Consider the following 15,571-nt stretch of genomic DNA (forward strand, 5'->3'; position numbering starts at 1 on the left):
TCTTCAAGTAGAATCCAACTCCATAGGATTTGGTGAGCCAAAACTAGGACACACAGAAAGGAAAATTGAAACTACAAACAAAACATAAAGGAAATGTTTTTGGTTGATGCAAGATTGTTGTGAACCGGTGATGCTCCAGCATCAGATAGTCGGTGTTAATAAAAAAAGTGAGCCTCTCACTTTTTTGGGGTTAGAGGGAAACCAAGGTGGTCTACCTCTGCCTAAGAAATCCAAGATGAATCTTCAACTGGTTTACTCTTCCAATTCACAAGATATTATTTGGACTGACTGTTCTGGGTACTATGCCCAATCCTACTATCCAAAATCTCTTCAATCTGATCTGGTTCCTTCCAGGCCAATTATTTCTCAAGGTTTGCAACACTGTCCTCACTGAATTCTATTTCATGGTACTCATGAAGATCTGCAATGTTCAATATAGGTGAAATACTTACACTATCTAGTAGCCCTACTTCATATGCATTTCTAGAACTGTAGTTCCTCAAAATCTTACAAGGTCCAAACTTCTTCATCTGCAACTTATTAAAAGTTCCAACTGGGAATATATCTTTTCTCAAGTATACCATCACTTCATCACCAACTTTGAATTCCTTATGTATCCTCTTCTCATCTGCCTTCTCCTTATATTTGCTATTCATATCCTCCAAATGTTGTTTAACTTAAATATGCAATGCTGCCATGTGATCTACAAATTCTTCTGCTTCTGAACTCTTCCAGTCTTCACTACTAATGTCTCTCAATTCTACTATTCCTCTACGATGCACTTCGGTAACAATCTCAAAAGGTGTTTTTCCAATACTTCTATTTATTGAATTGTTATAGGAAAACTCTTTTTGTGCAAGGATAAAATCCCAACTTTCAGTTTTATCTCCCACTAAACATCTCAACAAGTTTCCCAAACTCCGATTAACTACTTTGGTCTGTCCATCAGTTTGTGGATGAAAAGTAGAACTGAACTTCAAATCTATCTTCATCTTTTTCCAAAGTGTTCTCCAAAAATAGCCAACAAACTTAGTGTCTTTTTCTGAAACTATGATATGAGGTAATCCATGCAATCTCACCACTTCCTTGAAAAATAGGTCTGCTACATGCAATGCATCTGATGTCTTCTTACAAGGTATGAAATGAGCCATCTTTGAAAATATATGCACTACCACAAATATAGAATCATTCCCTCTCGGTGTCTTAGGCAATCCAGGTACAAAATACAAGCTTATATTCTCCCAAGATCTTACTGGTACTGTCAAAGGTTTATACAATCCCACATTCAGACTACCACCTTTTGTAACTTGACAAACTCTACAACTCTGCACATATCTCTTAACATCCTTATGAATCTGGGGCCAAAAGTACTGCTCACTCACCAATGCAACTATTTTATCAATGCCAAAATATCCAGCTAAACCTCCACTATGTTTCTCTTTGATTAGGTTCTCTCTCATGGAACTCTTAGGTATGCATGACTGAACTCCCCTAAATAACATCCCATCCTGAATGAAATAATCCAACCATTTTCTCCTATCAACCATAATCGGTTCTCTACATGTTTTCCAAGGTTCTGCAAAATTTGGGTCTTCATCATACAAGGTCTTCAAATCTTCAAAACCTAATACTGTCAGTCTCATCTCTGTCAACAAATTCCTTCTCCTACTCAATACATCAACATCTTTGTTAGATTTCCCACTTCTATGCTTCAACACAAAGGTGTAACTCTGGAATAATTCTACCCATCTCATGTGTCTCTGATTCAACTTACTCTAATTGTTCAAATACTGCAAAGCTTGATGATCTGTATACAACACAAACTCCTTAGGCAACAAGTAGTGTCTCCATTTCCTCAAGGCTTGAACTATGGCATAAATTCTTGATCATACACTGAATATCTCTTCCAGGTATCATTTAATTTCTCACTGAAAAATGCTACTGCTCTCCCTTCTTGACTCAAAGCTGCTCCTATTGCTATTCCACTTGCATCACAATCCACTTGAAATACCTTATTGAAATCTGGTAAAGCTAACATAGGTTGGTGAGTCACTTTCTGCTTCAACAATTCAAAACATTTGTTTTCTCCGGTGGTCCACTTGAATTCCTTCCGATCTCCTCTCATGGTCTTGGTCATAGGGTTATAAAATGAACTAAATTTTTTGATAAACTTCCGGTAAAAACTAGCCAATCCATGAAATGATCTTACCTCTCCAATGCTTTCTAGTGTAGGCCACTCAACAATGGCTTTCACTTTCTCAGGGTCCATCTTCAAACCATCCTATGATATCACAAAGCCCAAATAGACTAACTCATCCTTCATGAAAGTACACTTCTTGATATTGATCAACAACTTCTCTTCTCTCGACCTCTATAAAACTTGTCTTAATTGCAACAAATGCTCCTCTTTTGTTCTACTGAAAATCAAAATGTCATCCAAATACGCAATAACAAAATTACCCAATAATTTCTTTAATACCTCATTTATCAGCCACATGAAAGTGATGGTATGATGAAAGAGTAAGGATCCGGCCAACTACTGAGAGGGGGCGGGGTGAATCAGTAGATAGAAAACTAATATAAACTTTCACCAATCTCAAAATCAACCTCTCAAACTAAACTTTAAGCTGACAAGTTAAACCACTGAACTATAAATGCAAATATCACTATCAAGTTTAACCGGTTGTATGTTACAACAGATTAATAGTAAACAACTTGAAACTCACAAACATCCAAATAATTTACTGACATAAGCAAAACCTCATTTCAGATTGCTGATAGTTATCATAACTTATCAAAGTGAATTAAGCAGTTAAGCAAGTCAAACATAATAAACATAACCACTAAAACATTCACCACTTGACACAATATTTTTGATGTGGAAACCCAAATGGGAAACACCATGGTGAGATGAGACTCACAATAATTCTGAACTCTTCTGAAGTTCACCCTGTTAGGAGCCAAGCCTATTAAAGCTTTACAAAAATTCCTATTAAGAACAAATCCTATTAGGGACCACCCGGTTAAGGGATTGACTATAATGCCTTGTTAGAAGCAATACCCTGTGAGGAGTAACCTCAGTAGATGATTTAAAATCCAAGATAATGGACCACATGGTTAGAGGATTTGAATAACACTAAGCTTGTTAGAGCTTACCTAGTTAGGGTATTTAACTATTGTAATTGTTAGAAAACAATAGGGGTTTTGCTGATCTGTTTGAATAGCACTACACTTGCTTTTTTAGATCCTTTTCATGCTCTTATCTGCCTTTACACAAACTAGAGATACATCATCCGGTTCTGGAGCCACACACTCAACTGAAACTTTACCAACACTTAAACAAAACAACTCATCGACCTTATAAATAAATCAATTAGGTCAGTAACACAACAAAAACCTAATTCTCTCATGGAGATTACAAACAAGTCGGTTCAAGTATGACCTTTGGATTACATAACAATCTCTGCACATCATTCAAGAAAACCTCGACCGCTCCTTGATCACCACTTCATCGAACTCAATAACTCATCACGCGCTTTGCATTACATGCAATATACTTGTTCTTTCCCTAGACAAAAACAGTTATCTCAATGCACCAAAATCACTTTGAAACTCTCTTCATACAATATGCATACATGTCATAATCATTACCGCTCATCATTAGATCATAAACCAATATAACCAATTTACCAAACTTAATCGGTTAGGGTTTACCAAACCAACAGGTAGGGTTCACCAATTCAACTCTCCAATACTTAGCAATACCAGTTCACTCCATAAACTTACCTACTGGTTATAGTTCCCTTTCACTAGCTCTTCCTATCGGTTATAAAACAACATTATAACAATATTATTACCGGTTAATTGACATCAATGACAATATAACAAATCATTAATGCAAACTTCATGCAAATGCCAATAGAAAGTGCTCGGTGCATTAGCCAATCCAAAAGGCATCACGAACCATTCATATACTCTTTCATTTGTCTTAAATGTTGTCTTCCACTCATCATCTTCTCTGATCCTAATCTGATGATATCCACTCTTCAAATATATCTTTGTAAAGTATTTTGCTCCACTCAAACAGTCCATTATGTCATCCATCCTAGGCAAAGGAACTAGTATTTCATTGTGATCTTGTTTATTGCTCTTGAATCGGTACACATTGGTGCAGGAGCACCTCATAAAACCCTTCAAGATGACAAGTCAGACTCTGATAAGGGTGGATAAGGCATTAATAATGTCTTTAGGATGGTTTATATAGGTTTTCAATCATGCATTATATGTTTGTAATAATGAACCCCATCTTGTGAGCCAAACTCCTATTTTGGCATTTCTATGAGCCAACTACGACTTTTGGACAATAGGAGATCAAATGTGTTGGTTTTAAGTGTTTTACAATGTTTTAGGAGGGGTTTAACTTGACCCATGGTATTAGGAGGTGAAAGATGACATTTTGACAACTTTTGCAAAACTTGTCAAAAGTTGTCATGAGCAACTTTTATACACTTTTTGCATTTTGTAATTTGAAACTCCTCAAATGGATCTAACCTCTTGATTTTCAGTTGAGAGCAGTTTGGGAATGGTTTATACACCTCATGGATCCAATTTCCAAGAGGTGATTGTACGGAGAAGAGTTTTGATGCCTACAAACCAATAGAATTTTGAGTTTTTCCTGCAATTCTGGAGTTTTGGTCTGTGGTATGGTTCAGTACAGAATAGAATCCATTCCCAATGATGTGAATTATTTGGAGAGAGGATTTAAATCTCTTTTGGTTTTTATTTCAAGTATTTATTATGTGTGCTTCTTCTGGTATTCAAGTTTTGTTGTAGGTACCCAGAAAACCAGGGTTTACCTTGGGTTTTTCCTCCTTCATGGCCATATCTCGCACTTTACCAATCTGAGACTCGTGGGATTTGGTGAAGGGAAATTATGGTCAATTTATTTTATATTTCCAAGAGTTTTTTGTAGGAGGAGCAAGGGAGAGAAGTGTTTGGAGTGACCCTAGGTAGACATCTCTATGTGGCTACCTAGACCTTGAACAAACAAAAGTTCGTTGTGTGCAAATGGTGATGCTTCTAGGTGTGTAACCCTATAATTCCTATTGATTTATGTTCCCCAACATTTCCATTGGATTTTAACTAACCGGTTCATTCATCTGAGCATAGTTGCTTCACAAAAGAGGCCTAATTAGTCCTTTTAGGACAGTCAACTTCCTACCAGCAAAGACCTTTATTTTCCAGACCTTTACCCTTGATTTTGGGGACTTATACAACTTCCAAAAGGGTATTTGAATCCATAATTTATTTTCCAAGGTGTTTGGAAAAAATTTAACTTAAGGTCTTTTTACCCGCTAAATAGGGCTACAAGCAACTAGGCCTAATTGGGTGAGTTTTTTAAGGAATGAGCATGTATCCTTGCAACTGGTGCTTTGTTTTACCTTAGGGAGTCTTGTATGACCCAAAACCAGTATGAAAATGATTTGTAACCCTTGGAGGTATCATGGAGTGTGTTGTAGCAAGATACCCCTATTTGAGTAGGTAAGAGTTTTGGAGATGGTGAGAAGATTGAACTAAAGTTGTAGAGCCTTACCTTGATTGAATCCCACTCTTGTTTTAGGGGGGTTAGTTTCATACATTCTAAGTTGTTTTGTAGGTTACAAGGAGGGCTCTGCATCAAGTGGTATCAAAGCTAGTAACGACTTTGGTAAGGAGATAGAAAATTGAGAGATGTCAGGGGGACAAGAAGAAGAGGTCCCTAGAGGACCAATCACCAACATGGAATTGGAAAAGATTATGAGAGAGCGGGCAACTACTTTCAAGGCAATGTAGAGGGAGCTAGAGAGGTTGAGAGGTAGAGTAGATGGAAAGGAAGATAGAGGCACTGGTAGTTGTGATAAAGGGGATGAGGATGAGATCCCTATGCCGGAGGAAGGGGCAATTCCTCCTAACTAGAGGCACTTCCTTAATGCCCTCAAATCCATGGAGAGGAGAACCATGGAGTAGAAGATTGATTTGCCAACTTTCACTGGGAAGATGGAACCAGATGTTGTGATGGATTGGATAGACTCCCTGTCTAGTTTCTTTGAGTGTGAAGACATTCTAGGACACCAAAAGGTGAAGATTGCTAAGTCCAAGTTGAAGGGAGAAGCCCTAACTTGGTGGAACTTTGTCCAAGAGGAAAGAGAGAAGGACAATAAGCCCAAGATTGTTTCTTGGAAGAGGATGGTTGACTTAATTATAGAGGCCTATGTACCCAAAGACTATGAAATACAACTCCATAAGAGGAGACAAAATCTCAAGTAGAAGGAGATGGATGTGAACTCATATACAGAGGAGTTCCAAAGGCTATGCATGAAGTCTAAAACAAAAGAGGAAGAGAGTGAGAAAGTTGTCTGGTACCTAAATGGATTGAGGTACAACATTCAAGAAGAATTGAACCTTCTTAGCCCAGATACCGTTGGTAGATGCCATCAACTTGCTATCAAGGTGGAAGAGAAGATAAAAAGGAGACGAGCAGAAAGATAAAGGAAGAGGAAGACAACAGAGGGGTGGAAGAAATTTTTTCAGAAGTAAAGGAAATGGTTTTGGAAATCAAAGTGAAACTAGTCAAGAAGGCACTAAAGGAGAGAGCAGTTCCAATAACAATGGAGGATACAATCAGAGAGGTAACTTTAGAGGAAGAAGACCACCATTTAGAGGGAGATCTCAAGGTAGAGGTCTAATCAGATGTTACAACTGCAATCAAGAAGGACACGTGGCTAATAGATTCTCGGAGAAACCTTCTAGTTTCATAGGAGAAAGAAGAAGTAACTTGATTTTAGAAGTTGACTGCCAAAGTGTGGCAAGTGCAAACACATACCAAAGTGTTAATACCCTTGACAACTATGGATACCCTGAAAGAGGTGAAGCTTTGATGATCAGAAGGGTAGTAACCACTATGAAGATGTCTGATAGAGAACCCCCACAGAGGAAGTCTCTATTCAAGACCACTTGCAAAGTAGGTGGAAAGGTCTGCAAGGTCCTAATAGATTCCAGTTCAATTGAGAACTTTGTGTCTCTAGAGATGGTGGAGAAGCTAAAATTGAGGAGATTACCTTACCCTTGCCCCTACAAGGTCTCATGGCTCACACAAGGACAACAAGTTGTTGTGGAAGAGGAGGCATGGGTGGAATTTCAGATTGGAACCTATAGAGATAGGTTGATGTTTGACATTACAAAGATGGATGCTTGCCATCTCCTATTTGGGAGACCATGGTAGTTTGATTTGAAGGCACAACATTATGGTGCTAGGAGTACACATTCCATCACCAAGGATGGTAAGGTGATTGAGTTTCTACCTCTAATGGAGGATGAGGAGGAGACCAAATAAAAGGAGGCCAAGGTGTTGATATTAGAAGGGAAGTAGTTCATGAAGAACATGTCAAATGAAGGTATGGTCTGTTATGCCCTTATCCCTATTCCATCAGTAATAAAGGTGGAGAGGTTTGAGGATAAGAAAGAGAACAGGTTGAGGTTGATTGACCCTGCAGTGCAGCAGCTACTAGACAAATACAAGGGTGTCATCTCTGATGGCATGCCAAGGTCACTACCTCCCATGAGGGACATAAACCATTATATAGACCTTATACCTAGATCCACCTTTCTTAATAAAGCAGCATACAAACTCACACTGGATCAGAATGTTGAGATGGCAAAACAGGTTGAAGAATTGTTGGAATCCGGATTGATTGGAAAAAGTTTGAGCATATGTACAGTCCCTGCAGTCTTGGCACCCAAAAAGGAAGGTACTTGGAGGCTTTGCACCAATTCAAGATCTATCAACAAGATTACTATCAGGTATAGGTTTCCCATGCCTAGGATTGAAGATTTGTTAGATTGTTTGGGGGGTGCTAGATATTTTACAAAAGTTGATTTAAAGAGTGGCTATGATCAGATTAGGATTAGGTCAGGAGATGAATGGAAGACTGCATTTAAAACAAATGAGAGGTTGTATGAGTGGAAATTCATGCCCTTTGGCTTATCCAATGCACCTAGTACCTCTATGAGGTTAATGAATGAAGTCTTGAGGGATTTCATAGGGAAATTTGTTATAGTCTACCTAGATAACATTCTAGTTTTCAATCAAACCAAAGGAGAGCATCTAAAGCATGTAGACCTAGTCCTAAGAAGATTGTATGAAGAACAGTTAATGATCAACTTGGAAAAGTGTTTCTTTATGTAGGAAGAGATCATTTACTTGGGATTTGTGATCACATATGATGAATTGAAAATGGATCAAGAAAATGTGAGTGCCATATTGTCTTGGCCTACACCTAGGACAATGAATGATGTTAGAAGTTTCCATGGCTTAGCTACCTTTTATAGGAATTTTAAAAGAGGATTTAGTAATATTTGTGCCCCTATGCTTGATACAATAAAGGGAGGACAAAAGTGCAGGTTTAGCTGGATAGAAGAAGCAGATAACTCTTTTGAAACACTGAAAAGAAAGTTGCAGAATAGTCGATCCTTGCCCTACCTGATTTCAACAAGATCTTTCAAGTGGAATGTGATGCTAGTAATATGGCCATTGGAGCAGTGCTCAGTCAAGAAGGAAGATCTATTGCTTTCTTCAGTGAGAAGTTGAGTGAGGCAAAGAGGAGATATTCATCCTACGACCTAGAGATGTATGCTCTAGTCCAATCCTTAAAAAAATGGAGGCACTACTTGCTACCAAAAGAATTCATAGTTTTCACAGACAATCAGGCCCTTAGCTTCATAAACAGTTAAGAGAAGTTGAATCACTGGCAAATGAAATGGGTAGAGACCCTACAAGCTTTCATTTTCATTATTAAGCACAAGAAAGGAGTCAAGAATAAGGTGGCAGATGCTTTGAGCATAAGAGTTCTAACTGCAAATCAAATTCAGTTGGAGAGTGTTGGAAAAGACTCTTTGAAAACCATGTATGAGGATGATGATGATTTTGGAGAGGCCTACAAGGTATGTACTTCATTTGATGAATGGTTTCATGTTGAGTATTCTAAATTTTTGATTCAAAATATATTGTTGTTTAAGGGTGCACAACTATACATACCCAAATGCTCTATGAGATTGAATATCATTAAGGAAAAACATTGTGGAGCAATGGCAGGACATTTTGGTCTTGACAAGACATTAGATTTGATAAAAAGACACTATTTTTGGCCCAAACTATAGGCAGATTTCAAGAGATTTGTGGAGACATGTGTGATCTGCCAAAAGGAAAAAGGAAAGTCCACTAATGCAAGCTTATACCAGCCTTTACCCATACCTTCAAGACCATGGGAAAGCATAAGTATGGATTTTGTTTTAGAATTGCCTAGGACAAGGAAAGGATATGATAGTGTTTTTGTAGTGGTGGATAGATTTAGTAAGATGGCACATTTCTTGCCATGCAAAACCACTTGTGATGCTTCTTATGTAGAAGACTTGTTCTTTAAGGAGATTGTCTAGATACATGGTTTGCCTTAACTATAGTCTCTGATAGGGATGTAAAATTTATTGGTCACTTCTGGAGGACCCTTTGGAAGAATCTTGGTACAAATTTATCCTTTTCCTCAGCCTACCATCCCCAAACAGATGGTCAAGATGAAGTTGTAAATAGATCACTAGGGAATCTACTAAGGTGTTTGACTAGACAACATGGAGAAAGGTGGGATAGTATATTATCTCAGGCAGAACTCCTATAATGATACAGTGAATAAGAGTACCAGTAAGTCACCTTTCCAGATTGTATATGGCATCCACCCAAGGGGTGTGCTAGAGTTGAGAGAGATACCTCAAGGAGAAGCCATTAGTGCAGATGGAGAAAACTTTGCTACTGCCATACAAGAGATCCATGACCAAGTTAAGAATCATCTTCAACAATCTGTAGAGAAATATAAAACTCATGCTGAGAAAAAGAAGAGATATGTTCAGTTTGATGTGGGAGACTTGGTGTGCGTTCACTTGAAGAAGGAAAGACTTCCAAAACGAAGATACACAAAGTTGATGCAAAGAAAGATTGGACCCTGCCAAATCTTGAAGAAATGTGGTTCAAATGCCTATGAACTTCAACTACCATCTAACCTTGGTTTGTCACCTATTTTTTATGTTTGTGACTTAACTCTTTATAAGTGTAGTGTTGATGCAAGTGAAGAGACAATTCAGGACATTGTTGATGATGACATTCCCAAACATGAATCACCAAAGTTGCATAAGGTTCTAGATACTAAGGTTGCCAAGCGAACTAGGAGTAAAGTTTACATGGAGTATTTGGAGGCTTGGAAAGGACAACCTCATACTGAAGCAGTGAGGATGACAGATCAAAGATCATGGTGAAGACGTGCAAACTCTCATCTCAAGTGGACTTGAGATTTCTTCTTCCGGGGAGTATGGTGCAGGAGCACCTCATCAAACGCTTCAATATGACAAGTCAGACTCTGATAAGGAAGGATAAGGCATTAACAATGTCTTTAGGATGGTTTATATAGATTTTCAATCATGTATTATATGTTTGTAATAATGAACCCCATCTTGTGAGCCAAACTCCTATTTTGGCATTTCTATGAGCCAACTAGGAATTTTGGACAATAGGGGATAAAATGTGTTATTTTTAAGTGTTTTAATATGTTTTAGGAGGGTTTGAACTTGACCCATGGTATTAGGAGGCGAAAGATGACATTTTGACAACTTTTACAAAAGTTGTCAAAAGTTGTCATGAGCAACTTTTATACACTTTTTGCATTTTGTAATTTGAAACTCCTCCAACGGCTCTAACCTCTTGATTTTTGGTTGAGATCAATTGAGGAATGGTTTATACACCTCATGGATCCAACTTAGAAGAGGTGATTGTATGGAGAAGAGTTTTGATGCCTACAAACCAATAGAATTCTGAGTTTTTCTTGCAATTCTGGAGTTTTTGTCCGTGGTACAGTTTAGTACGGATTGGGATCCATTACCAATGATTTGAATTAGTTGGAGAGGATATTTATCTCTGTTTTGGTTTTGATTTTAAGTCTTGATTGTGTGTGTTGCTCCTAATATTCAAGTTTTGTTGTAGGTACCCGGAAAACCAGGGTTTACCTTGGGTTTTTCCTCCTTCATGGCCATATCTTGCACTGTACCAATCTGAGACTCATGGTTTTTGGTGAAGGGAAAGTATGGTAAATTTATTTTATATTTCCAAGAGTGTTTTGTAGGAGGAGCAAGGGAAAGAAGTGTTTGGAGCAACCCTAGGTAGACATCTCTATATGGCTACCTAGACCTTGAACAAACAAAAGTACCTTGTGTGCAAATGACGATGCTTCCAGGTGTGTAACCCTATAATCCCTATTGATTTATGTTCCCCAACATTTCCATTGGATTTTAACTAACTGGTTCATTCATCTGAGCATAGTTGCTTCACAAAAGAGGCCTAATTAGCCCTTTTAGGACAGTCAACTTCCTACCGGAAAAGACCTTTATTTTCTAGACCTTGACCCTTCCTTTTAGGGACGTATACAACTTCCAAAAGGGTATTTGAATACATAATTTATTTTCCAATGTGTTTGGAAAATTTTTAACTTAAGGTTATTTTACCCGCTAAATAGGGCTACAAGCAACTAGGCCTAATTGGGTGAGTTTCTTAAGGAATGAGCATGTATTCTTGCAACCGGTGCTTTGTCTGACCTTAGGGAGTCTTTTGTGACCCAAAATTGGTATGAAAATGATTTGTAACCCTTGGAGGTATCATGGAGTGTGTTGTAGCAAAATACCCATGTTTGAGTAGGTAAGAGTCTTGGAGATGGTGAGAAGATTGACCTAAAGTTGTAGAGCCTTAGCTTGATTGGATCCTACTCTTGTTTTAGGGGGTTAATGTCATACATTTTGAGGTGTTTGGCAGGTTACAAGGAGTGCTCTGCATCACACATCCTCCATTCTCCATTCTTCTTAGGTCCTAATACTGTTAGTATTGCACAAGGGCTCAGACTCTCCCTGATCAAACCTTTCTTCAATAGCTCATGCACTTGTCTATAGAGTTCTTCATTCTCTACTAGTGTCAACCGGTGTGCAGATTTGTTAGGAAAACTAGCTCCGGGAACCAAGTCCATGCAATGACTAATACTTCTAACAAGTGGCAATCCATCAGGTACATTATCTGAAATGATGTCTTCATATTCTATCAGCAAATCTCTTATCTCTTTCGGTTGTTCTCCTTTCGTTTCCAGTCTCTCAGTCTTCTTAGGAATTAAGGCAAAATACACATTCTCATGTGTCAGTCTATCCATGAATTTCCTTCCATCTACTAAACAGATTCTTGTATTCATACAGACTTCACTCTTCAAAGGTTCCTCCAAAGGTAACAAGGTTTGCTTCATCCCATTGGCCTATCTATCAAACTACTAAGGTCTTCCCAATAAAAGATGACAAATATCCATAGGCATAATATCACACAAAACTTCATCATGATAATTCCCAATTTTTTATTTTACCAAACACTGTTCACTTACTAACAACTTATGTTAATCCTAAATCCACACTATCTGATAAGGCTTAGGGTGTTTCAATCTTTCCAATTTCAACTTATTCACCATCTCTTCTGAAACAAGATTATCTGAACTACCACTATCAATAACAACTTTACAACACTTACTAGATACCTTACATCTAGTCTTGAAGAGGTTCTTCCTCTGCAAGGGTTCTTCATCTCCTCCAGTATGACACAAAGCTCTCCTCATCATCAATAGTTCTCCATCTTCTGGTTAATTGTCTGATCCAATGGGGTTTTCTTCCACCACTGTTGCTCTTCCAGTAGCCTCTGTCTTCTTACATTCAAATGCATGGTGTCCTTCTCCTCCATACTTAAAGCAGGTTCCTCTAAATGTTCTCTTGCCTTGTCTTCCAAAGTTCTCATTCTGGTAACCATCTGGTTCTCTCCTCCACTAGAAATTTCTATCATCCTTCTAGTATAAATTACCTTCTTTTCTCACTTCCTTGTCCTTGTTCTGACCTGTACTAGTTCCTCTTCCTCCTTGAAATCTTCCTTTGGTAAACCTTCCACCTCTACCTCTCTGTCTCTGGTCATGTCTTTTGTTCAATTTCTCTTCAACCTTTAGTGCATATTGGTAAGCATCTTCAACACTCTCTAATTTGATCATACCGAGTTCATATTGTATAGACATCCGCAATCCATTCAAATATCTTGCAATCTGTTCAACTTCATCATCAACATGTCCGGATATGATGTTCAATTTGTAAAATGCTTCAGTGTATTCCTTCACACTTGAGTTCTTCTGTCTCAGATTCTGCAATTTTCGGAACAAATCCACTTGATAATTCACCAAGACAAAATTTGATTTTAACTTAGCAATCATCATATCCCATGTCTTAATCTTTTCTTTACCTCTTCTTTGTCTATCAACTTCCAAGTGCTCCCACCAAAGAGATGCATGACCTTTCAACTGGGTACAGGCATATTTCACCTTCCTCTCTTCTGTAATGTTTTCAAAATCAAAATACTTCTCCATCTCTGAGATCCAATCCAACAATTCATCTGAATCTAACTTCCCATCATATTCCAGTGGGGTAAAATAAGGTTAAGTGTTTTCCCTACTCAAAACCCTTAAAAACCTTTCTTCATCCAGATCAATTGTTGGCAGGTTCACTTGTTCTATCGGGGATTGTTCTCTTTCATCTTCACTCACATCCTCAATATGTCGGCCTCTTCTCTAGGCTATCTCCACAACTTCTAACCAGGATGCTATTCCTCGCAACATCTCTATCACATGAGGGTCTACATTCCCATGCGCTCCACCATTCCTAGTTCCCCCTCGTGCCATTGATTCACTCTAGTCCTCTGCAATTGCAAGTCGGATCCGCAATCCGCCACCCTACAACAAAATTCAGGACACACAACCTTCGAAATGAAACTTCACTCTAAAACCACTTGAAGCAGTCACCGGTGAGGAGGGACCTCAAGGAGATTAGTCCAGACCGGTCAGCAAGAGTAAACACAACAGAAACACACAGATATGATGGAGGCAATGCAGAACAGATAGTTTTATTTCATGAAATTTGATTACATCAAACCAGGTTACAACATACCAACACACAAGCATGGTAGAATAGGTCACAGCCAGGACATTGAATCGAAAGATCTATCTTCTAGGCATAGTCTATCTATCTAATACTCTGATTAATTCTAATTGTTTACATTCTAAAGCATGATTACAAATACATATATTGATCCAAAGGATCCAGCCAACCCAAAAGCAATCAAAACCCGAAGAATAAGACCTAATGTGCAAAATGAACAAGGTCAGCCTCCAGCAAGAGATTCCTCCAAAAAATCTAAAGGATGAAACTTAGAAGGTCGACCACATGCCCAGAAACATCGAGATCAATGCTCAAGGCTCCACAAGCTTCGGAATGGGTTTCGGTAGATCACCAAGATAGGTCTTAGGAAACCGGTAACAAAGAGACAACCGGTAACAAGAAATTGTCATGGAAACCGATAGCAATATCTTGTCAGAAAGTAGTCCAAATGAGATGTGGTTTGAAAGAAATAAATATGATCAAGTCTTCAAGTAGAATCCAACTCCACAGGATCCGGTGAGCCAAAACTGGGACACACATAAAGGAAAACTAAAACTGCAAACAAAACAAAAAGGAAATGTTTTTGGTTGATGCAAAACTGTTGAGAACCGGAGATGCTCCTACATCAAGAAGAGCAGCTAAGCAAGAGAGTAGAGCACATAATCATGGAAGGCAAAGTGATCATCGAAGAATCAAGTAGCATGAAGTTTCAAGTTTTTCAAAGAGTATTTTTAAATGAGTTTGACTTGAAGAAGATAAAAAATGTGGACACCAATTCGAGTAGTGTAGAGCGACAAATAATCAAGGAATTAGAACATAAAGGACTGAATCTATGGACTAAATTCCCTTGGTTTGATGATACAAAGGTTATCAGAATGATCCTTAGTTGAGTATGGAATGATAATATTGTGTTGGATAAACCCTATCCAATCATGAAGGAGACTGTCTTGGTTATCATTGGTTTGTGTGATAATGAAGGTGTTCCAGCTATGAAGACGAGAAAGAATAGAGAAGTAGAAACCCTAACCAGTGTAAAGGGTGATCAACGAGCATTAATCATTGACAAGATCATCAATCCTATTGTAAGGTATGTTGCCTATAGTATTTCTTATAAGGTCTATTTTAGGAATAGGGAAGGTGCAACTTTGGCAATTACTATGTATGTGGCACATATGCCTGTGATGAAAGAAAAATCATTCGACTTGTGTGAATTATTGAAAGAATTGTTATTGAAAAATATTAAGATGTCAAAAGTGCAGAATTACCCCTTCCGATTTAGATAATTTCTTGTTTGTTTGGTCATGTATTTTCTGGGATCCCTTCCGGCTAAAGAAAATATGATAGGGGAGTTTGGTGTTCTGGTTACAAGGCATATCTTTAGGTATCTGAATAGTTTAGACAACAAAGAGGAGGCATGAAATGTATATTTCAGATCTTTCTTGGATATGTAGAGTGTTGGTCTAGTATCCCTTGCTACCGGTTCTAGAGGTTCTTCCTC

This window comes from Cryptomeria japonica, chromosome 10 (assembly GCF_030272615.1).
Source record: "Cryptomeria japonica chromosome 10, Sugi_1.0, whole genome shotgun sequence".
Taxonomy (NCBI): domain Eukaryota; kingdom Viridiplantae; phylum Streptophyta; class Pinopsida; order Cupressales; family Cupressaceae; genus Cryptomeria; species Cryptomeria japonica.